The sequence below is a fragment of the Gallus gallus genome, chromosome 1 (genome assembly GCF_016699485.2).
Source record: "Gallus gallus isolate bGalGal1 chromosome 1, bGalGal1.mat.broiler.GRCg7b, whole genome shotgun sequence".
NCBI lineage: Eukaryota > Metazoa > Chordata > Aves > Galliformes > Phasianidae > Gallus > Gallus gallus.
In genome coordinates this window covers 67,577,007-67,599,548 of record NC_052532.1, presented here as the reverse complement: position 1 = coordinate 67,599,548, position 22,542 = coordinate 67,577,007, and the positions used below count along the sequence as shown (strand labels likewise).

At 42.8% G+C, this 22,542-nt stretch overlaps 1 protein-coding gene across 4 annotated transcripts in view; it reads right to left on the bottom strand.

The window, feature by feature from the left end:
* Positions 1-21,995, bottom strand: part of RASSF8 (Ras association domain family member 8) — an 80,013-nt gene extending 58,018 nt beyond the window's left edge. For 2 of the 4 annotated variants that reach the window (XM_416437.8, XM_025142102.3), the window contains exon 1: positions 21,697-21,995. The gene's annotated coding sequence lies outside the window, so the exon portion shown is untranslated. Of the gene's footprint in view, positions 1-17,222; positions 17,398-18,012; positions 21,262-21,696 lie in introns of those variants that run through there. The other 2 variants (XM_046904313.1, XM_040705725.2) reach the window with 2 other exon arrangements.
* Positions 21,996-22,542: the final 547 nt, after the last annotated feature.

Here is a 22,542-nt window from a genome sequence, read left to right as displayed (position 1 = left end):
AAGCCTGTACAAAAGAGCTGTCTTTGACATACATATATATCCTTCCCCATAGATACTCCATTTTGGAGTGCCTTTTAGGAAGCAAATTATTAAACCCAAGCTGCATTCATAAAGCTATGCTGCATGTAGATGTACCGTTTGTCACTCTGACATGTTTGTTAAATACTGGCCATCTCAAAAATATTAAAGGTGCACCTAGTGGTATCCTGTAATCAAAATGACTCATTGGATAAACTACAAATTAGGAGCACAGCATGGCGAGATTAAATTTTAAAGGCAATTTTACATTTTGATTACAAAGCCAAAATTCAGTCATTATCATTTACCCAGGTTTAAAGTCAATTTTGTTTTAGGATGTGAGGAGAGATGAAATGTTTTATTTCCATTGGCGGCAGAAAGAAATAATCCACACACAGTTCACTGCTTACATCAGATACACATAAAATGAGTTTTCCCTTGGAAGTACAGAATCAATGCTTGCTGGTACTTCTTCTACTGCACCATATGAAAGTGAATATAGATCACCCCACAAGGCCAGCTGCAATACAGATACAGAAGAGAAAGTCTCAGAAACATAACTTGGAGCGTGTAGGTTGATAACCTTAGCAAGCCATGTGAACTACATACACATTACCTAAAATATATCTGCCACAAACAGAGAAGTAATACTTTGTCTGCAAGGGATGGGTGGGAAACCCATCAGGTTATGGATTCTGTTCATAAACCAATCACAATTACTGTTCTAAGGCCTTGAGAATTGGCATCTTACACATATTAGCAGAAAAACTGGCCAAAAGATATTTTTACTTTAAGGTTTTATCATTTGCTTACATCTAAAACATAAGATTTAGAGCTAAGTCACCAAAACTGAAGGATTTTTTTTTTAAACCAAGGCATGGGCAAATCAATGCTATTTTCAAAAACGAAGGGAGCCTCATGTCTTCAAAAGGAGTCAGAAATAGTCTTCTGAAAGCAAATGGAAGTGCACGCCTGCTCCTACTAATGTTTTCATGTATCCAAGAGAAACAAGACATAAAAGAGCTTTTTAATTTCATCCACTTTCACTGATAGCATAGCATATGAGGTCTCCATACAAAGCAGCATCAGTTCTAGTCAACTTGGCATCTACATTAAAGATAGGACGGCCAGATATGAAAGACCCAGAGCAGCTTGAGTGCTTTCCTTTGCATTCAGCTGTGTAACAGTACAAGACTACAGGCTGCTGCCATTTGTTTCTGGACTTGTAGTTCTTGACAAATATTAAATCTGGGGAAAATACGTATATCCCTAGTACCAATTAGGTTATCTTTTAATGCAATTAAAAGCCATTTGACCAGGAGTGAGTACATACTGGATAATGCATCAGGCTACTCTTCACAGTAATGCATCAGGCCACTCTTCACAGTAATGCAATTACAATACAACTCCTTAAGCCTTCTAAAAATAAGTAGCATAATGCAAGTAGTGTGACTATTGGTAAGCAAATTACATCCAAGAATGACGTGGATGTGAATCTTAGATTCTGAGTGGAAAAGACAGCTATTTGCAGGCACCAAGAAGTGAGTAACAGCATCGGAAACCCTATTACAGTGCCTAAGACATACTACACAGGTGTGGAAAAAAAGAAGAGCTTCAGCATTTCTGTATTTCAGAAGTTGTTCGCCTGCATCTTTTCCAAACATCTGCTTTTTACAAACACTGAAAGCATACAAATAATAATCTCACATTCACACTGCCTTTTCCACTTGCAGTGTGTGACCATCATTTACTAGTCCGTTGCCAGTGAGACTGGCAGATTATCCCTACTTGTGAGAGAAACATCACAAGATTTTTCATCAGTTACATCTGCATCACACACAGCTTCTATGAAATTGCACTCTTCCATTGTTACTGAATTTATTTCTTTGTTCTTCAATCTGTAATCTACCGGAAGGGAGAAAATTTAAGTAATTTTAATAATTTAAGAACTGAATGCCACAGGGATAAAACAATCAGCTGAACAGCCATTCAGTAGCTGAGTAATTGTCTGATATGGCACACACATCCTGACTCCTCCCAGTGAATAGCTGCTAAACATGAAGAGAAGTTATGTTTAAGCTTAAGTTTTCACACCTCAAGATTCATCTGAATTCACTCAGAGTAAGATCAGGAACTGTGTTCTACAGCGTTTTAAGGATTAATGCATTACTTACTGTTTTGGCATTTAATTGCAGGTAGTTAGGGAGCATATTTGTCAAAAGAAGATGTACCTTGTATATGTTCCTCAAATTTCGTAAAGCTTTTAGACATACTGACTGCTAGAACAGAAGAAAAGTCATCACTAAATTATTTTGTTTCACGTTTGAAAGATGCTGAAGACACTGATGTTTCTACTTAGTACAAACAAACAAGATTTCCTAGCTACATTAGTGACATAATGACTCATTTACGGTCACTTTAGACAAAGGGTTGGGGAAGAAAAAGCCTAAGTTTTAGGAGAAATGCTCATCACCGGTTCTGCTACCACATTCTGTTCAGTCTTTAGTTCTACATTGGCAAATTCCAACTGAATTTCAGCCAGTGTGGAGAAAGAGATCTCAATATTCCAGAGTGATTCTGGACCCTCCTACCTCAAGCAACAACAGACAAGATCCTCACAGCTGTGAAGTTCCATGTTCCCAAGAGAGCTCCCCCTAAGCCCATTACACTGCACCTAAATGAACACACTTGAAAACTGGAATCAAAAAGGGATCAAGGCAGGGAGACACCTTTCCAGAAGATTTCAGATCATAAGAGAAGACCATCTCCAGATCAACTGGTTCTCTGTTTACACTGCTTGTAAGATTTAGTTTATTGACCTCATGCCTACTGAGGAAAAAAAATAATAATGAACTGATACTTTTGTCAGATGAGAGAATCTTGAAGTGTACAATGCTGATCTATGTTCTTGGTTGCAAATAACTTAGTCTTAAATACTTAGACATCTCTGCTAAGTCTCAGGTACTGTTTCGGAACCACTTTGTGCGTGGGTTTTTTGTTTTGGTTTTGAGATGAAGATGGCATCACGCTATAGATGACTTACAAAGCTGACAACAATACATATATTACAGTAGGGCTATTTACCCATCAAACCAATTTTATCTTCTTTCGAGCTTCCATGTTACTGCACAACAATCTGAGAGGAGCTCTTTCCGGAACCTGCTTCTACTCACACCCATCCAGCACAGCCTGCATTACAGCTGTGCTCAATGAAGACATCACTTGCACAGAAGGTCATCTATCCTGAACAACTGGTAGCTAAATATTTAAGCCTGAATTAACTGCCCATTTAATCTGAACAGCCAAAGAGTTAACGAAAGCAGGGATTATTTTGTTTGTGTCTCGTGTTTGTGGGTTTGTTTTAACATTACTGTCCTACAAAAGAAAGAATAAGCCACCACACTTATGGCTACAACTCTCTGGTATAATGCTGTTCCTACATACACTCAATATACTTTTACTGTGTCGTACCATCCACTTTATTGTGGAAGAGCTCAAGTTACAGAAATACAGAAGTGTTTTCATTTGAATAGTAATTCCAGCAATTTTAATGCTGCCAAAAGCAGCTCTGAGTGGAACACTGATAAAGTATGCATAAACCATTGGGAAAAAAAGTCATTTAACCAGTAAAACCTTCCAGATGAGAAGAGCTACCTCCTCAAAACAGAGAACACTTAGCCAAAGGACTGCAAGTTTCTCCTATCAACTCTTGCCTTCAACACAGAATAGCAGTACATACTCCATGTTCTCCATGATCTTCTCAATAACCTCCACTCCATGTCAAAACCTGCAAAGCCATCAGTTTCCTCAAGGTTTCTTTCAGAAAGTCAGACTTTCACCTGCTTTCCTCTGGGGCTGACACAGTCATTCTGCTGGTATGAATTCCACACGGGCTGGGCCTGGAAACACCACATTGCTGGCAAAAGCATAACCCAAACTCAGATATCTATTCTACAGAGGCAGTGCAGACCACAGTGTGGCTGCAGTTAAGTTGCAGGCTCACTTAGACTGCAGATTCCTGATTTCCTCAGGAATAAGCTGCTGCTGGAGCCAATATATTCCAGGGCTGGTGCAAAGCATGGGAAGACACCTGTGTTACTGCAGGCAGCCGACAGAAGAACTGAAGGGAAGGCAGGCAGAGGTCAGATTTGATCCTTCTAGATGTGCAAAGCACTGGATTTGCTTCACAACCTGTAAAAACTACACCGTAATGAAGACCACTCCTCCTATCCCCCAATAACAGGAAAGAAAAAATGATCTTATATATAACATTAACGCTATGTATATGACAAATCCAAAGTTAGGTAACCTGGCATGAACTCTGAACACTCAGATATCTGATCTATAAGCAGTTATTGTTAAGCATCTTCCAGAAATGAAATGCATGAAAGAATTGTCATCATTATTTGTCTCCATACAAAAGAAAAAAGCACTGTTACTATGCTAGCACAACTCTTGATTTTGAAAGGGTTAGCATAAGGGAACAATTTACTCTCCCCAAAGCCAGGAGGCAGCTGAAGTTGACAAATGAGAGCACTAGACTTCCTGTTTCCATGGAAATGGAGCTTGGATCACTACAAACAGACTTCAGAACTTAAAACCAAACCACTCTCCATCTTACGGGCTCTGCTTCAACATTTGTTCTCCCGTTGAATTAATTAGAAAGACATCTGCCATACACCATGACCATGAAGTAAGGCATCCTATCTTCTGACCACTGCTTCTCATTTCCGGATGGACGTCTCCTTCCAAACCATGCACTCCAGTGGTCAACTTTGTGGCAACTATCCAGATACATCATATAAACATGACAATATTTTAGGACTGCATTTCGTAGGACAGACAGGTCAATAGTCGCACAGCATTAATAAGTACAAAATAATAGCTTTACAGTCCAATTCTGAACCACGCTAAAATATGAAACAATATAACCACAAGAGAATCACTGAAAAATCTCATTTTTATTGCTAAAATGCCCCACCAGAGAACCAGAAGAGCCAGGCAACACAAGTGGGAGATTTTTTTTTTTTTTTTTTTAACTGTAAGAACCCTTTGTCATTAAGCAAGAACTAAAAAGGAGTTATTATATCACCACTAACTAAGTGCTTCTGAAACAGCCACTGCCCAGCACTGCAAGGGATAATTCCAACTTGTTGATTACAGCTGCAAGATGCTCATTGGCAGCTAAAGCAATTTACCAATGATAGTTATAGCTCCTGTTCCCTGTGTTTGGCAAGAGCATATGAAGAGCCATTTTTGTGTGTGTGCAATATTGACATTGATTTTGCAACTGATGACAACACTCCATCTGCTCTCAGACACTCTGGTGCCTCTGCCAATTTCTTCCCTAACATACTGCTTTCTCCAGGCTTCCCCAAGGTTGCTCTAGTTTGGATTCTTGTTCTTTTACCAGGTCTGAAGGGGCTATTTCAAGCTGTGAATGAGAACTTGAGGTATGAACATCTAACCCTATGTCATAATCATAGGGATCAGCAGAAAAGTAGGTAGTTATTTCAAATGACTCCTCCCTTTAAGATCATGTCCAGAAGTCTGTGTGTATGGTTAGTAACTTCAGAGACATTGATTCCTGAAAGAAAAGGGTTTGAGGCCGATTAGGAGATACAGAATTAAAGAACCAAAGAACTAACTCTAAGAGAAGCCAAAAAATAGCATTTAGAAAGGAGCAGATTCCTCTCAGATTTTCTTCTGTGGGAAATAGCGGGCTGCCCTATTAATATTTAATACTCGATCCACCATAGAAAAATGGATTGCAAGTTCAGAGGTTCCTGAGAATTGCTAAGTAAGTATACCTCCTAGCAGCTCATGGAAGAATCATAAGCATTTAAACCCCCAGGGGTTGAGATAAGCAGCATCAGTCTGCTCATCTCAAGGTTTCATTTGAATGTAGGCAAGTAGGTTAGTGTGAAATGGTGTTCCCAACAAATAATCCCAAAAGGATAAATACAGAAAATAAATGCTTTAATCTCTTTCATATCAGTACAGATGTATGTGGATTTATTTACTGTTTGACTCTGCCCAGAGATAACTTGCATTTGTGGTATGCAGGTTGGATTAGATGATCTAAAGGCTTCTTTGGCTTAACGCTCGTCTCAGATTACTTATCCTATTTGCTGACAACAAGACCTATTTTGTATGAAAAGAATTTGCCTGTAAACATAACCATTTCTAACAGTTTGCTTTTTTTCCTTCTCATTTCATTGAGTACCTAAATAAAGAAAAAAGCAAATCATGGCAGAAGGATCAGCTGCCAGCCTTACCCTACTCCGGCTATTTATCCTTCTTATTTTTAAAATTCAGGACCACAGCAACAAGTTAAGAAAAGCAATGGATTTGAAACAAGCCTTTTTCTTCACAATACGCCCTACAATACGTAGGCAACCGACTGTTTCAAGTTGCAGGTTCTGAGAGAATCAAAAAGCTGAAAATTCTTGTAACCGCCACCAACCTCTTTGCTCCGAGGCATTAAACTTAAATTTGCCTTTGTATGAGGAAAAGAGACCAATTCAGCAACTACATCAAATACAGCAGCTTGTTTTGGCAACCTCATTTTTTTTTTTAGGAGATCAGATTTAGCTGCTCAGCTTTAATACTCTTGTTTTTTGAATTAACCATCTGTTCTGCAACATCCAGAGAGACAGACCTAGTAAAGTAGGATGTCAATCTCCAGGTCTTGAGGGATAAAAACACTTGTACATACACCAACAAGAAGCAAACAGATCTCAATGCAATACGCAACCTTACCGACAAGGATCTTACATTGCTGATTTTTGTATCTAGACCACAGTTTCATTTTATCCAACTAGCAAGAGCAACTCAAGCCAACAGAGTATACATTTTAATCAGTTAACCCCAAAAGGAAACAACTTGAAAAAGATTTATGACAAAAAGAGTTCCATTTACAGCAGCTTTAGCTCAGAGATCTTAATCTAGCCCCTCCTAAAAAGATTACCAAAAAAATAACGCATGCTGTTCCACTGGCACATGCTTATTGTTACTGTAAATGAGGTGACAAATTCTTAAGTGACAAAGCACAGAAAGCACTTCAAATACAATGATAGATGCCTTCAGTGCACAGTTGCTGCGATAGTATGGAAGCCTTCTCCGCTATATCCCTTCAAACACAGAAGCACACAAATGCTCTGCTATGTAAAGCTACATCAAAAGACAACAGGGTTTATAGGTGTCGCCTGACTAGTGAACTTCGTAACAAACACTTGAATCAAGTGATCCCTCTAGGGGAAGCACACCATCAAGAAGCTATTTCTTTCAGACAACCAACAGGAGTGGCTAAGAGACTGCCAGAGTAGGCAGGCTATAGAAACATTTGACAAGTTCAGAGTTCCCAGATGCCTAAATACACGTTTCCACCTAAAACCTGCTATTCCAACAATACATTTCATGCACGCTGTCTCCAATATAAAAACACCACATTTTACAACTGATGTCACTACAGTAGGCTCTCCAGGAACTAGCCTGTCCCTCTTCCACATTATGGTCAGTAACAAGGACTTACTGGTCCCAGACACTTAACCCTGACCTTCAAGACCTTCTTACAAGAGCCTACACAACTCCTTGTACGACAGTAGGTGATGAGCCTACGTATTATTCTAAAGCTGGTAGCAGTGAAGTACTACCAGTGTACTTATTTCAATCCCAAATGAAAGCATTGGAACAACACAACCTTATGGTCCCTGGGCATGCTACTACTAATTATTTACCCATTCATTTTCAACAGGAAAATCTCAATCAAATTTGGCAATACACCAATATAACAATTCATGTGTTCTCTCATTCCTGCACACAATAACCTGTGCTCACTGCACATCTGCTTTGACAGCACTGATTACTGTATTAGGGGAAAAAAAAAACTTGGTAGTGACACAGTTGCAGTGCAGCACACCTCTGCTGGCACTGATCACTGACTTTGGCATGAGCATAATGCATACATGTGAGTTCCATGCTCAGATTTCAACCACTTCACTTTAGGTGACAGGTTGATTACTGAATAAACCAAGAAGCTATCAGTTAAGTAAATCTTACCTTTTTATTCTTTCTGACCACACGATTTGAGTCAATTCCTCAAGAAACCATCTGGCACTCCACGGTGACTTCAAATCACCATCTCATTCCAGTTTATAAGGCAGAAAAGTTATTACCGGGATTGAGAAACACTGATGCATATGACCAAACAATCAGCAAGAGATGCCAGAACACACTGCAGTCTAAAATTTCACTTCAAGTTTCCCATATTCAGTATAGGTTCTGATAAATTAATGTTTCATTTACTGATTTAAGAAACACGGGATTTGAAAACTTAGGTGCCTACACATAATTGAACACTAGCTGTTATGCTCGTATTTGCAAGCCTAAGGATTGATGCTGTAACTGCTGAGCATTTTTGAGCATGAGAGCATTTTGAGAAGTTCTTTAGTATCCTTAGTCTTGCTATTTTTTTTTCCTCCATTCCATCTACTACTCTCAACTTGTACATTTACTTAATCTGTAAACCAGTACAGTGAAACTGTGAATAATTAACTCACTGCCGTCACCTGCCTCTCTAGAACCATATTTACTAGAAAATGGCGACCAGAAGGCAGGTTTCCATCTGAAAGGTACACCAATCCACCTATTCCACATATATTCTACAAGCTGTAGAAGATTTGGGTATCAATACTGGAATCAAAGGGAAATTCTCCCCAAAAAGACACTAGAATGATTTGGGTGCATTACTGGGTATGTGTTGTCCCCCCCCTACACACACACACACACACACACACACACACACCAAGGGCACACACACAGCATTTGAGACTGGTGTCGTTCCTTTCTTACAGAAAAATCTGTATTCAATGCCTTATTATGCCTCTCGTCATATGAATGTACAAACCAAGTTTTGCCAAATCTTTTGTTCAGGGTAAGGTATTTTCTCTTCAAAATTAATGCGTCTTGAATGATGCTCTCTCACATTTGCTACATTTATTGCCCTTTTTTAAACTTAAAAATCATATGCGCCTTCATTATATTGTACCACCTCTGCTAAATTCCCTTGGAAGGGCAGTTTGGAGTTGTTTTTTCTGTTTGTTTGCTTTAAATGTGCTACACTGAAGCACAGAAGCGTTTGATTCTTTAAGAAAACTCAGCTTCTGGAAAGCTAGGAATGTACGTAAGGTTTAGAGAAAGGTCTCATCAATTTGCCCCACTCCAGCTTCTTAAATAATCATTCTGCAGCAGCCAGGAAAAGACATGAAGAATGTCTAGGATTTGCTCTTCATTAATCCAGTAGAAATGCTATGAAGAGGAAAAGAAAAATCATTACTAAAGGCCACTTAAGAGCAAGGATGAGTAGTGGCCATGGAGTACAATCACCTACTTGTAAAAAAAAAAAACCTAACAACAGAATACATCAGGTTGAAAGAATATTTTGCATGCTCTACTTCAGACACTCAAAGCAGTGCCAACACTCGGTTCAGACCAGATGGTTTTCACCAGCTTGGTCTTGAAAACTGACTCAAGAGATTAAGATGCTTCTCTAGAAAGAAATGCATAGGGTTCCTTAGAATCCTGTCTTCCAAACATTGCTCACTCAGCCTAGCCCCAAGCCAGTGACAAGTCCTGATCTTTCTCTTTGTCATATGCTTTTATTTACACTACTTCTAGTGAAGTTCAGAGTCATTGAATTACTTTACTTTTCAAAACATTTAAAGGATTTTCTTAAAGCACAAGAAATACCCCATTATTAATGCTTAATGCATTTTTAATCAAGTTACATTCTCTTAGAAATGAGTCACTCGTAAATCCATGCAAGCAGTGTTGAAATCTAGTCTGAGATGACAACTATTGTTCCAATTCAATTTGATAAAGCTATTGGGTTTCTTATAGCCAGGGGCCAACAAGTAGAAGAAATCATCGTGAATTTCACTTCATTACATGTAAATAAGTTTACACTTCTTTTTCTCCTCTGAAGTGTGAATTGTCACCAATTGCTTTCCCCAATTTGAGAGAGCGTTCTAATCCGTTACCACTGAGAAAAACCAAACAAACACACAAAAGCAAACGTACACAAGAAGTTATTTGTGCCATAATATTTGCTTGCGGATAATGGCTTCAACACCCACACCAAATCACTGTTCACCTCATTCTCTAACACCTGCATTTCTGATGCTGCAAATGCACTAAGTCAATAAAGGCTGACACTTAAGAGTATCTCACATGAATACCAACATTTCCATTCTCAGGTAAAGTTTTATTTTCTAATAATATATAGAATAAGCTGACAAACTAACATATTTTTACACGCCTAAATAGACCCATGCTTTAAGTACATCTGTTTAGTGCAGATAATTTCATATACACATCCTAGATTTAGGAAACAAAGAAAACAGGTGACCTGAGATTTCTGGGATTTTCAACGCTCATTGAGCAAAACCTAGCAAATAAACAAAAAGGAATGAGGAAATAGCCAGCGTAGCATCCATTTTTGAACATTAAGCCATGACCACAAGATCACAGGTCCTTTTTCCAGCCTCCTCTTCAGGCCAAGCCAGAAAAGGAGGTAGCAGGTAAGCTGGTACCACACAGTTCAACAGCAGCACGGACAGTCAGAAAAGGAAAGACAACACAGAGAGGCTTCTTTCTTGAGGGCTTCCTGCAGCACAGGGGACTGCAAAGACATCTTCGTGCTCCCACCAACTAATACTAAGAACACATACCAGTAAACAAATCCAGTTTAGGCAGAGAAAAACATTTCATTCACTTCCCACAGGTAATTCTTCCTCAAAAATCTTCCAAGCAGTTCATTTTGTGGAAGCTTACGAAGAGAATTGCCATCTACCTTTACAGCTCTCAGAGGTTTATTTGCTCTGCAGCATATAAGTACTAAGACTGCTTTATACACACAGTGCAACTGCTAGAATCGATACAGGAAGCTAACAATTCACTAATACCTGAAACCAATTAACAAGCTTGTAATGTAAATATGCTCTTCTAGTTAGCAGTTTTGACATAGCTGTGTCCACTTCTAGACAAACCTGTAACACCTGCTCCTTAAAAGGCCATTCACAAAGTGCTGTTGTAAAACATATTGTAACAACACTAAACTTTCAGTTTCTCTTTGAGATTCTCGCCTGCAGAGAAGCTGTAGATCAACTCTGTGCACACAAAAATCCCAGTCAAGGTGCTAGGTAAGTCACATTAGCTTAACGCTTCTGACAGAAGCACCCCCTGGCATCATCCAACACCACTGCACATAGGCACCGTCACTAAGCTACCATGGCTCAGCTCAATGACTGCATCTTTTTCAATCATTATAACATCACATCCACACCTTTACAACTTCAGAAGAGCATCCTGAAGTTATGCACTTCAAAATACCAACAGAAGTGTGTGGTTGTGTTGACCTACAAGTTAAGCACTTGTTAGCACAGCAAAACTTCATTGCAGTGAAATCTTGTAGAGACTGCCAACAGCTTCCCTTGTCTCAGGAAGAGACATACACATACCAGTCACTTGCTTGAGGTCTCAGTCACCTAGTAGCTATACTGACCTTCTTCCACATTTTCATGAAGAAAAAAGCCACTGACAAGTAGTGGTTAGGCATCCAAAGGTGGTTTGTCCTGTAATTTTGTATTAAGGTTACCTTTATCAATCAATCACCTCAGATAGCTCTCTCCTCGATGTTAAAAACTAACCACAGATATTCTAATCTGCCTACACCCCTTACAGTTCCACCAGATAAGAGAAGGCTTGGTGGTACTGCTGAATATGGCGACATCACACACAAGACATCTAAATAATGCCAACCCTTGCTTCAAGTAAGTGTTTGTTTGTTTTGTTTTGAATGAGATCTCAGTTTTAATATATGTTGGCTTCCAAGCACCACAATTATAAAATGAAGCCAACATTTCCTTGCAAGCACCAGACCTGAAACAAAAGTTTTTTTGGGCTTGGGCCTCAGCAAGGTGTCACAGCCTATTGCTGGAAAAATGTGGTCTATTCACAGAAGTGGCCCATGTTGAGCAATAACAACCATTCTCAAGAACTGGGGAATAATGAGAAATACTGCATCTTAGGGCAAGCTGGGAAGCCATTATTCACCTTTTTTTCTTCCACATCAGAGAAGTGCAAAACCTTCTCTGGAATGTAGGGAGGACACTTCAGCTATTACAGCTCAGCCTTCCCAAGTTTAATTTCACACTCCATTATAACAGAACTGTCTTCTGCTTACCACACGCTCATGTCCACGTGAGAAAGAAGGTGACTTAAAATAGCACACACCTTGAATACTATCCTTGTCTGCATGACAAGATAAAAATTATGGAGTTTAATTTGAAATTGTCTTCAAAATACAGTTTGCCTTGAGATCATTCCAAGTAAATCATGGTCAGAAAGCACATATGCAGGTTGCTTCAAAAGTAACACCTCCTATTTCCACAGAAACTACAACAAACATAGCAGCACTATTTGATAGAGCAAACTCTGTCACAGAACACCCTTTTTCAACAGTCACCACCATTAGCCACGCATTTTTACCAGACATGAACAAGAGCTGCATGCTGCACTTGTAAAAATCTCTATGGCTCTCTGGAACTTGGCTTGTCTTTCATATCACTGTCACCGCTGCTGAAACACACCACCCACCACCTCATTGTGCTCATAATCCTCTGCTGGTCTCCATAAGCATTCACCAAGTGTTGATGAATGTCAATGGGCACCATTTCTTTTCTGCACAGAAGAATTCAACGATATACTTTTGCTTCCTACGCACTTCCATGTCAGACGCCATTTTGTCAGACTGCCCCTGTGCTGCCATCTGACACACAGCAACAATGGGTAAGGGGACATTGCTGGGAAGGTTCAGCCTCTACTGCCATACCACCAGCATCCACCTCTGATGTTGCGGGCTAGTGTAATAAAGTAGGAGGCATTACTTTCTGAGTAGCCCTCATATACATCTAATCAAATAGACTTATGAAGAAGTATGTAGAATGACAAGTGTAGCAGGCACTACAAAATAGGAAAAATGTAGCCTTCGTGCACATATTGAAGTTAATCCAGTCATCCCCTCTGCTACCCAGAGAATAAAAGCAAATATGTTTTCAGAAAACTTGAGTCTTTCAGAAAAGAATAATGTTTGGAAGCGACAGAATTTCTCAAGCAGTTAGGAAGCCATAAGCATGAGAAAGCTTCCTTGTATTTCCTTTTATTCATAGTACATCTTACAATTCATTAGAAAAAATCAAACGATAGTTTAAGTCCTTAATTCCTACACAAAACTAAATGTAAATTTGCACGATGTTACTGTAGCAGTGGTTTATGCTCAAGGAAAGAGAATTAGGACTCCTACAAAAAGTAATACAGAACTATTATGAAGCAGAAATCCAATCACTGCCGAGACTTACCCTTTTCACTGAGGACAAATATTTTTGCTGTGACAAGTAATATATACAAAAGACATCTACCTGCCATAAGCATTTTAGTATAAGTTTCAAGCTAAAAAAAAAACTTAAGGAACTTAGCTATATTGACTACTGTATACATCTGTCATGGTTAATGTTTCTAAGCAGCTCACTGCAGGAAAAGTAATCAAAGGTGAAGAGTGAAAGGGAAAAGCAGCAGAGATGAAACGAAGCATCTTGTCAGGAAAGATAGCAACATGGTTAGAGGTCAGTGAAAGACAAGGAGAGGGAGGGGAAGAATTCTGGAAGATTCCTCGCTTGGCTTTCCTGTAAGGATAAGGCAGAGCACTGCCTAAAACAAGCACTACCTTCTGAGGGGCAGGGGGAACGCATACTGACAGAATGTCAGCATCACAAGAGGACAGGTGCTGGGTGTAACTTAAACCCAGCTCCAGGGAAAGGGAACAGCAAAGCAAGCATCCCCCAGCAGGCTCCAAACTTCTGGGCAGCGGAGGACTTAAAGGTATGCCTCCATCTGCAGTTGTGAGACTCGAAGAAAAGAGCATTCTGGCATCTTGTCTTCCCACAGAAAAGCAAATGCTACACCATAACCAAAGAAACACCTGGAAAGCCAGTGGCTCACGAACAAGTATTTAGGAAGACCCATAGCAGAAGAGAAAGAAGTGGCAGTGCTTTTAGACATATGGAGCATTAAGACAAACTAGAAGCATTAAGAGAACAACAGCAAGTGCAGCAGAAAACTAGTGACACGGGGTTTAGGAAGGCACATTTTCAAAAGGCACGTTGCAAATTCAGTTCTGACAAGGAGCAGAGAATTTGGGTCACAAAACTGTCTCTAGCAGCTGGCGCAGGAAGGTGGCTGTGATGGGCTGTGGACTGGACATGGGGCAGGGAGACAGGAGGTGGCACTGTGCCTTCAGCCCAGCTCCTGCTGTGCCATGAGGATGGATCACATCAGCACTTCCACCCTCACATTCCCACCCCAGTGGAAGCAGAGCTCATCTCTTGCTGAGCACCTGCACAGGTTAGGATCTCACGCCAGGCCTCCACGTACCACCACAATACACCACTGCTGATCATTTGTTCTGCAGCACGCTGGAACAGAAGGCTGGCAAGCCCTGGGAAACCAAACACCCAGAAAAGCTTGTCTTGCTGAAAGTTTAAGTAAAACAAAACCACCACTTGAATACCTTATAAAGCGTGGTTCTTAGCTGAGAGCCCTGTGACCTTATCTAGGAAGAATGAGCTTCTTCCCTTAGCTTCTGATACAGAACATAACCCCTCCCGCACAGAGCTTCAGTTACTGACAGCAGACACAATCAAGCTTTCCTTCTCCTACAGCACATTCCACCTCTTCAAGGTACTCTTATCTTTCAGCCTTGCCTGCAGAGACAGCAAGCTTCACTGCTTCAGAAAATAAGTCAGAGGTAAGGTGGGCAGTTTTTTTCCCCCCACTGGTAAGTTGCAGGCCTAGGGAAAATGCTATTTTCATTCTTGAGTTACAAGGACGGACTGAGCTTTCTTGCATTAGATGACCCTTGAAGGTGTCCATCCTACTTATATTAAAAGGCCTCTAAAGGAAATTCTCCAAGAATCTCATATAGCATAGTTTAATCCCATGGACTGCTGCTGTCTTTTATATTAGGTCAGTTGTTTTCTGGTCTGTTCCCAGGAAACAAGGAAAGGTCACATACCACAGATAAACCTTCCACATATCAGTTCATTTTGTTGCCTTTTTAAGTCCTTCAAACTTGGAAGAAGCAAAACCCAAATACTTTTATTTTAAATTTATGCTGTACCTCATTTTGAAACAAAAGCTAAATTCACAGGCTATGAGTGAACAAGTAAATTGGTACCTAAATACAGGAACTGCAGTGCAACAACATTGGGGATAAGAAAATCTCAACAGGGGAGTCATTTTATTTTGTAAATTCTTGTTAATTCAGTCTTTTTCTGACAGATCTCATTCAGTGGAACAAGTTCCAATGAAAGGTTTTACTCAGCTATTTCTTAACTCCTTCAGAATCAATGTTGCCTTGTATGATAAATAGCCTTTGTTATCTGTTTGGAGTATCAGGTTACCAATTCCAATCCCATTAAGAGCATGAAAGGACTGCGCTGTATTCAGTGACGTTCATTACTCCTGCTGCTCATCTGTGCCAATTCCACTACTTGAAATACATAGCATCAAACGTGCAGCTATTCATTAAAGGTTTCTGTCCTCGTTCCCAATGAAACCAGCGCAAAGGCTTTGACTGATGTGGAGCCTCGGATGAAACCCAAAGCAAGCACGCACACCACATAGAGGGAAAAATTCTGATGAGTGAGGATGCGTTTAAAAGAGCCACACAATCACTTTCTGATGGGCAAGGACAAGGGCATTCCACTACTGCCGTATGGTTTTCTTTCCATGCCAGTTATTCCAGGCAGAAAGGCTAATTAGCACTGTTAGCCATTCCGTTTCAAAGGCACGTTTAAGCAATTGGTACATTGGTTCCCAATATCATCTTTTATATATTGGTTGCTCTGGCATATTCCTATTTAATTCTCCATAAGGACTTGAACACTCACAGACATCTGAGTTTGTTATTTATCCTGTCTTTCACGTATCAGAGAGGCAGGATAAGCAGGACAAGCATCTCTAAGGATCTCACAAGCCTTCTAGATGCACTGACCTGGAGACCAGGCAAATTTAGCATACAACAAATGTGAGGTACCACAAGCATTCTCCCCTCTATTTTCATTGATAATTGCTTTCCCTATTTCCATCTCCACCCCTCCCCTAACACACCACCACACTAATCAGTGTTAGTATTCATCTACTAGAGAACAACTATACATTCACTAACTGCCAAATTACATGCAGCTTTTCTATAGCTTTAATGTAAACAGGAAATACAAGCTGAAATATCTATCTACTTTTCAGAAAGCAACAAAGAACACATTGCTCCCAACCTCAGTTTATTTAGGAGGTGGTCCCAGTCAGCGTAGGCACAGCAGAAATGAGGGGGAGAAGGGAAAGCTGGTGCCATTTGTTGAAGATTCCCAAACAGGCTAGTGACAAGAACAACAGACAGGCCCCTCCGACTGCTAAAGACACACTGTCTCCCCACTTTGGCATAAGATGCATAACATCTGGCTGCCCAGCAGAGCAGAGTTACAGCTTTTCCTTATCCACACTCACAGAACTGCTGACCGATGATAAAACACAAAGTTTCAAAAGGTTGCTCTAAAAACTCCAAGCCTCCATTGAACAACGGCTTGAAAACGTTGTCAAACACTTCAGGAGTCCAAAAGTCTTCTAGCAAAAAGCTTTCCATTCATTTGAAACAAGAGGAAGTCACAGACCCCAAGACTGAAAGAAACTTGCGATGAAGAAAGCACCAACATTGCCTCGCCGTTTTCAAACCTGGAGATGCAGTGAAGTGCACGCTGGAAATACATCAGGTACTGTTGCAGTAAGGGGAATGAGACACAAGGTTACACCTAGTACAGCCTTCAAAGGCAGTAAATGAATTCAAACTGCAACCTCAGCCCCGGAGCAAGGGCAAAAGCTGGATGGAAGTCAGTTACATTACGCGTGTCTAAAACTTCCCTCCCCGTTCCTCTCAAAGAGGTAGTAAGGCATTAAAACCTGACAGATCAACACACCTAAAAAAAAATCATGACTGCTTACACTGGGAGAAAGAACAATCCTCTCAAAAGCAGAAGTATTACATCACAGTACAAAGGAGCAGCGCTACAGCAGAGGACATTACTTGAGCTTACCTTTAGAGCCGTGCCATTTGCTTGCTGATGAAAAGCCACCTCTAAAGTATCTCACATTTTTTCCAAAATACAAGTGTCCTCTTAGTGCATCTGTACGACCACTTCCCACTCATTGTGAAGGAAAATCCTCTTCACTGAATACACGGTACTGTTGTTGCAGTAATAGCCCAAGTCCCTAAAATGAATGCCAGCCCCACAAAGAAAAATGTCAAGGATATTCAAAAGTTCATGATAATAAAAATCACAGAATTGCTCAGGTTGGAAAAGACCTTAAAGATCAGCAAGTCCAAACGCAACCTAACCATACTACCCCAACTCTAACAACCCTCTGCTAAATCCTGTCCTTAAAGCCCCTCTGGTAAGATTCCCCTGAGTTCCACTATCTGAGACTACTGAGAACACAGGGCATGACTTTAAGATCCAGTTAGCAACTACAAGCTGAGATCCATCTTGCACAGTGGACTCCAACATAAGAATTTAAGTAAAATCAATTATAATACTTGGCATTAGCAGCATACTACTGTATCATAATACACTGTGTACACCATTTGTCTTTTTATTACTATTACCTGCTATCAGAGGTCGAACTATGGAGTGCTTCCCAAACTCAACCTGACACAGTACAATATAATTAACTCAATATTAAGACAGGTGACTTCACCAGTAATGATTTTCAACTAAAACTAATTCAGCAATGAATACTGCTAACTCTGCAAACAGCTGCATATTATTGTTGAAGTATATGAGATATTTAACAGAAAGAACTTGCTAATAACCCGTATTTACTCACTTAAATTACAGACTTGGCTTGTTATATTCAAAAGGAAACCGGAGAGATGACCTTCTGTCCTCATTACCTATTCTTGTGCTAAAGATAGCATAGAGAGTAAAAATAAATAAATCCCAACAGCATTAGGAGTTGGACAATGTCATGTTGAAAGATACCCTAAACAATGAGCCTCATCTGCTCCAGGATGGCAGGGGGGTTAGAGGGGAAGGTGGCACGTAAGAGCTCTCTAGGTGATCTCTTCGTAGCAGGCTCCATTTCCAGCTGTAATCACTCGCTGGCCTTCACTGTGTGCCTGAACGCTCTGGAATAGCTCCACTAAGTATTTAAGCGGACGGATGGTACAGGTCACTGGAACAAAACTCGTTTTCTCTCCTGGCCACGGTTCTCTTTCAGCACATTCTTTTGAAGTCTGTGCCACTGAGGAATCAACAACAGCTGAGAAACATGTGTTATCATACAACACTGAGCACAGCAGCAATATTGCACAGCAAGACGCTTTTGTTCAATAATCCTGGACTATTGGAAAGCATTACAATGTCCTTTGTTGTCTGTAAGCCCTTTCTCCAAGCACGGTAGGAAAGAAGACAGATTCCTCTCCCCTTTAAGTAGTAGCTCCAAGTAAAAAGGTAAATGAAGCGGGTTTCTTAAGTGCCTCCCCCTTCCAAAGGCTTACGGCACAAATTTCCTCATCTCCTCTCAGATCTATTCTCCCACCTTCATATTTACACTATCACAAAGACAACTCGATGCTTATTGAGTCTGAGCAAAAGTAACAGCAAGAGGGGCCCAGCCTGCAACCCCCGTGGCAGCTGTGACAAGGAACTGTAAGCTACAGCTCAAAACCATCCTCCTTTCTGAGGCAGCATAAGGGCTCCGATCTCAACTTGACGGGTAAGAAAGTGGGGCAAGCAGAAGTACTGCTCAGCTTGGTAGGCACAGGCAATTCTCTCCCCTCCCCATGTTGTATCAGTGCAGAGAAAGGTGCCATTCAAACATCACAACGATGGCAGGAGAAAATATTGTGAATACAGAAAACAACGCGAGCATGCTGTAATTGGACAGCAGAACTCTTCTTGCTGGAGCTGAGAGATCAACGTACACTTTGAAGGATAAAAAGAAATCAGGTATTTGTGAAACTGAATTTGAAGACAGACTGCCTGCCTAGACGGCAACAGCGAGGAGCTTGTATAGGCATAGGCAAGAAGATAGCAATTTGTACCTACAGCTGCATAACAGCAAGTTTCTACAGAAAAGTCTCTCATCCACAGCAGAGAACCACTTCCAACAGGATCGAGCCCGTTGTTTACAAAGGCTACAAACCTCAAACGGCACAGGAAGGCGAGCACTGAGATCACAGTATGTCATGTTAGGCTGTAAGGTCCCGGCTTGAGAGTTGTAAAATCCAACGTTTCAAGAAAGCCCCAGAAAACCACAGAGCATTTACATTTAATTTCAAGATAGAGATCTTAAAGACTTCAGAATCTCGGCAAAGACCTAAAATTAGAAAGCAAACAAAAAACCCACGTACTAAGCCAATCTCTTAATTACAGAGCTCAAGAAACAGCCAAGAGCTGCACGCATCCCACTGAGGGGGCTCCCCGACCCATTCTCCACCCTGCAATTAAAGCTCATGGGGTTTCTTTTGGGAGAGCCCGGGCAGTACTGAGCAAATTCACACCCCAACGAGGTATCACAGACAAAGCATGCAATATTCTCAAAGTATACAAGGGATAAAAAAAGTCTCAAAACTGTGTCAGCAATGCAAAAATCTGGTGCACCGTCATTCAAAATAAATACCGATCAAGAGTTCTGCTTTACAGCTTCCTAAGAACAAACATTAGCACAAGAATAACCACCACCTGACCAGCATTCCAAATCACAGCCAAACAGAGCAATGCGTTTGGACAGAATTATCCCTAAATAACACGTGTAAGAGTACTTCAGTTATTCTGAAAGCCTCCACGTCCTGCGAGGCACAGCTAAGACGACAGCTTCAGTAGAGGTCACACTGCCATTCCATGGCAAAGGCAGGAACAGGACCCACGGCGCTAGGCTCTCAGCACAGCTTCCCAAGACTCAGGCTTCTTGCTAACCACACTTGGTTACTTTGCCCCCCATCCACTTCCCCCGACTACAAAGTTTCTCGTCCCCGGGAAAGAGCAAGAAGAAATCACACAACTGTGGTCAGGTTCTGTCAGGCTTGTGGGGGTGGGAAGGACAGAAGTTACACAAGTATACAAAGTGAATCTGAGCCTCACCGTGAAGGGCACACAGCTGAACACCGCAGTGACAAGCAGTCATTTCCGCTCCCCCTGAGCCAAAAAGCCATTGGATACGCAAGGAATTGCTAACACAAAAATAAATGCTTCCGGTTCAACCCCCAGCCTATTTTGTTGTTAGCTATAATCAGAGTTCGGTAACAAATTGTAGCTTCTCCCTTCTTTAAAGGAAGAGAGGGGAATAGGGCTTCATCTGCACTTGAACCCTGCGGCCTTAAGGAACAGAATCCATCAAGAGGCAACAACTCAGCCATGAGCCACAGTGCTCCATTCAGACCTAAGGAGCTGACCTCATCTTCCCAAAGTACACGCTCTCTACTGAACCAACAGTCAGGCTTCACTTCCACAGCGCCTAACACCACCACCCCACCACCCACCCCATTACTTGTGAGCACCAAACCCGTGTGAGCAGGTGTCTGGTTAGGCACAGCCTTCCCAAGGCGTGCTACAGCACCAACACGGCTCCGCACAGCCCCAGCGAAGGTGTTAATCTGTCAAGCTCTGACACATCCACAGTTCCTGGACGCGAGGGGTGACAGGTGCAATTCCAGAAGGGACGCTGGAACCCATCGCGTTCCCTCTGCTCTCATCTCCCGCACCAACGAAGCCCGCCAGCAGTGTTGAGCTCCGTGAGCCCAACGCGCTGCCGGCATAAGGACGCAGCCCCTCGCTGAGGGAGCACAGTCCACCCCGGCCCAGCCGGGTCCTGGATCACCACAGCCACGCTTCGGGGCTGGGCGGACCACGGAGCGGGATCCATCTCCTGCCCCGCGAAGTTCTGCCGCCCGCTCGCCCTGCTGCGCTGCTCCTGCCCCAGCTTTCCTCAGCGTCCCCCCGGCTCTCACCCACCACGAACAGAACCTCACGCACTCCCGCTGGCGCAGCAGCTTTCCTCACTGTGGGGAGTGAAAGAAAGGAGGAGAGGTCGGGACGGGAATAAGTGATTAATCACGAAACGAGTCGTCACTGCCTGGAGAGGAAAAGAGAAACAGACCGAAACCAAACGGTCCACGTCGCAAAAAAATTCCGATAGGAAAGCGAGACCCTCTTGCCGGGGACAGCACGGGGAACGCCGAGAGCTCCCGCAGAAGCAGGGGTGCGAGGGAAGTCGGTGCTCAAGTCTCTTCCCAAGGACACAGAAAACAGCCCGTACCTCCCAGCGCGGCGCTCGAAGGAAAGCAAAGCCCCAGCGTCGGGCAGGGAGCGGACGAGGAACGAAGGAAGGAACCGAGGGATACAGGGAGCGTGACGGGAAGGAGGCACGGCGGAGCGCGAAGCGGAGAAAAAGCGAGGGGAGCGGGGAGTAGGCAACGAAAGCGAGAAAGTTGGTGGCGGAGGGGCGGAGGGCTGGGGACCCGCCGAGCCCCGGCACGCAGAGCCCGAGGAGCGGCGGGACCTGACTTACCGCTCCGGCGGCCGTCCCGCGGCGGCTGCGGGCAGCGCCAACGGCTCCGGCGGCCGCCGGCTCCGCCTCGCTCCTGTGCCCCGCGGGGGGCGGCGCGGCCGGCCCGGGGCGCAGCGCCCGGGGGCTCGGATCGGCTCTGCCCTCCGGGCGCCGGCGGCGGCGCCGCTCCTCCCCCGGGCCCGCCGAGCGGGTAGGTGGGCGCGCGGCTGTCCCCCGCGCCGAGCGACGACCGCCCCCGCCTCCTTCCTGCCTCTGCCTCGCTCCCCTTCACCGGGAGAGACATGTAACGGAACTGGGACGCCAGCACGGCATTGTGGGAGCTCTTAAAGCCGCAGCCGCCCGCTGCCCCCCGCCGCCGACGCTCCCGGCCCGGGGGCGGGCAGGCAGCCGCAGCCTGTGAGGGAGAGAGGCGCTGCAGCCCCGCCGAACGGCGCGGCCCGGCACGCACGGCACCGGCGCCCGGCTCCGGCTCAAGGGGCAGGCCGAGCTGAGCCCCCGGCTGAGGCGTGGACGCGGCTGTGCGGATCTCTCCCTCCTTCTCTCTCTCTCTCTCTCTCTCTCTCTCTCTCTTATTTTTCTTTAATCGCCGAGATTTTCCTATTGTTTCTGGAAGGAACAGGAATGCCTTTGTTGCTTATTTTTAACTGAAAGCCGGCAGGCAGTGTTTGCTATTGTTTCTGCCTTGGGCTTTTGATGATGGAAAATTCCCCGGAAAAAAAAGAATAATAATAATAATAAATAAATAGCAACCCGGAGCAGCGAAGAATCTTATGCGGGAGGCTATTTTTGGCACCGAGTTTTGAGCAAGAACTTTTAATCGGCTGTGTGTTTGTACAGCTTGGAATA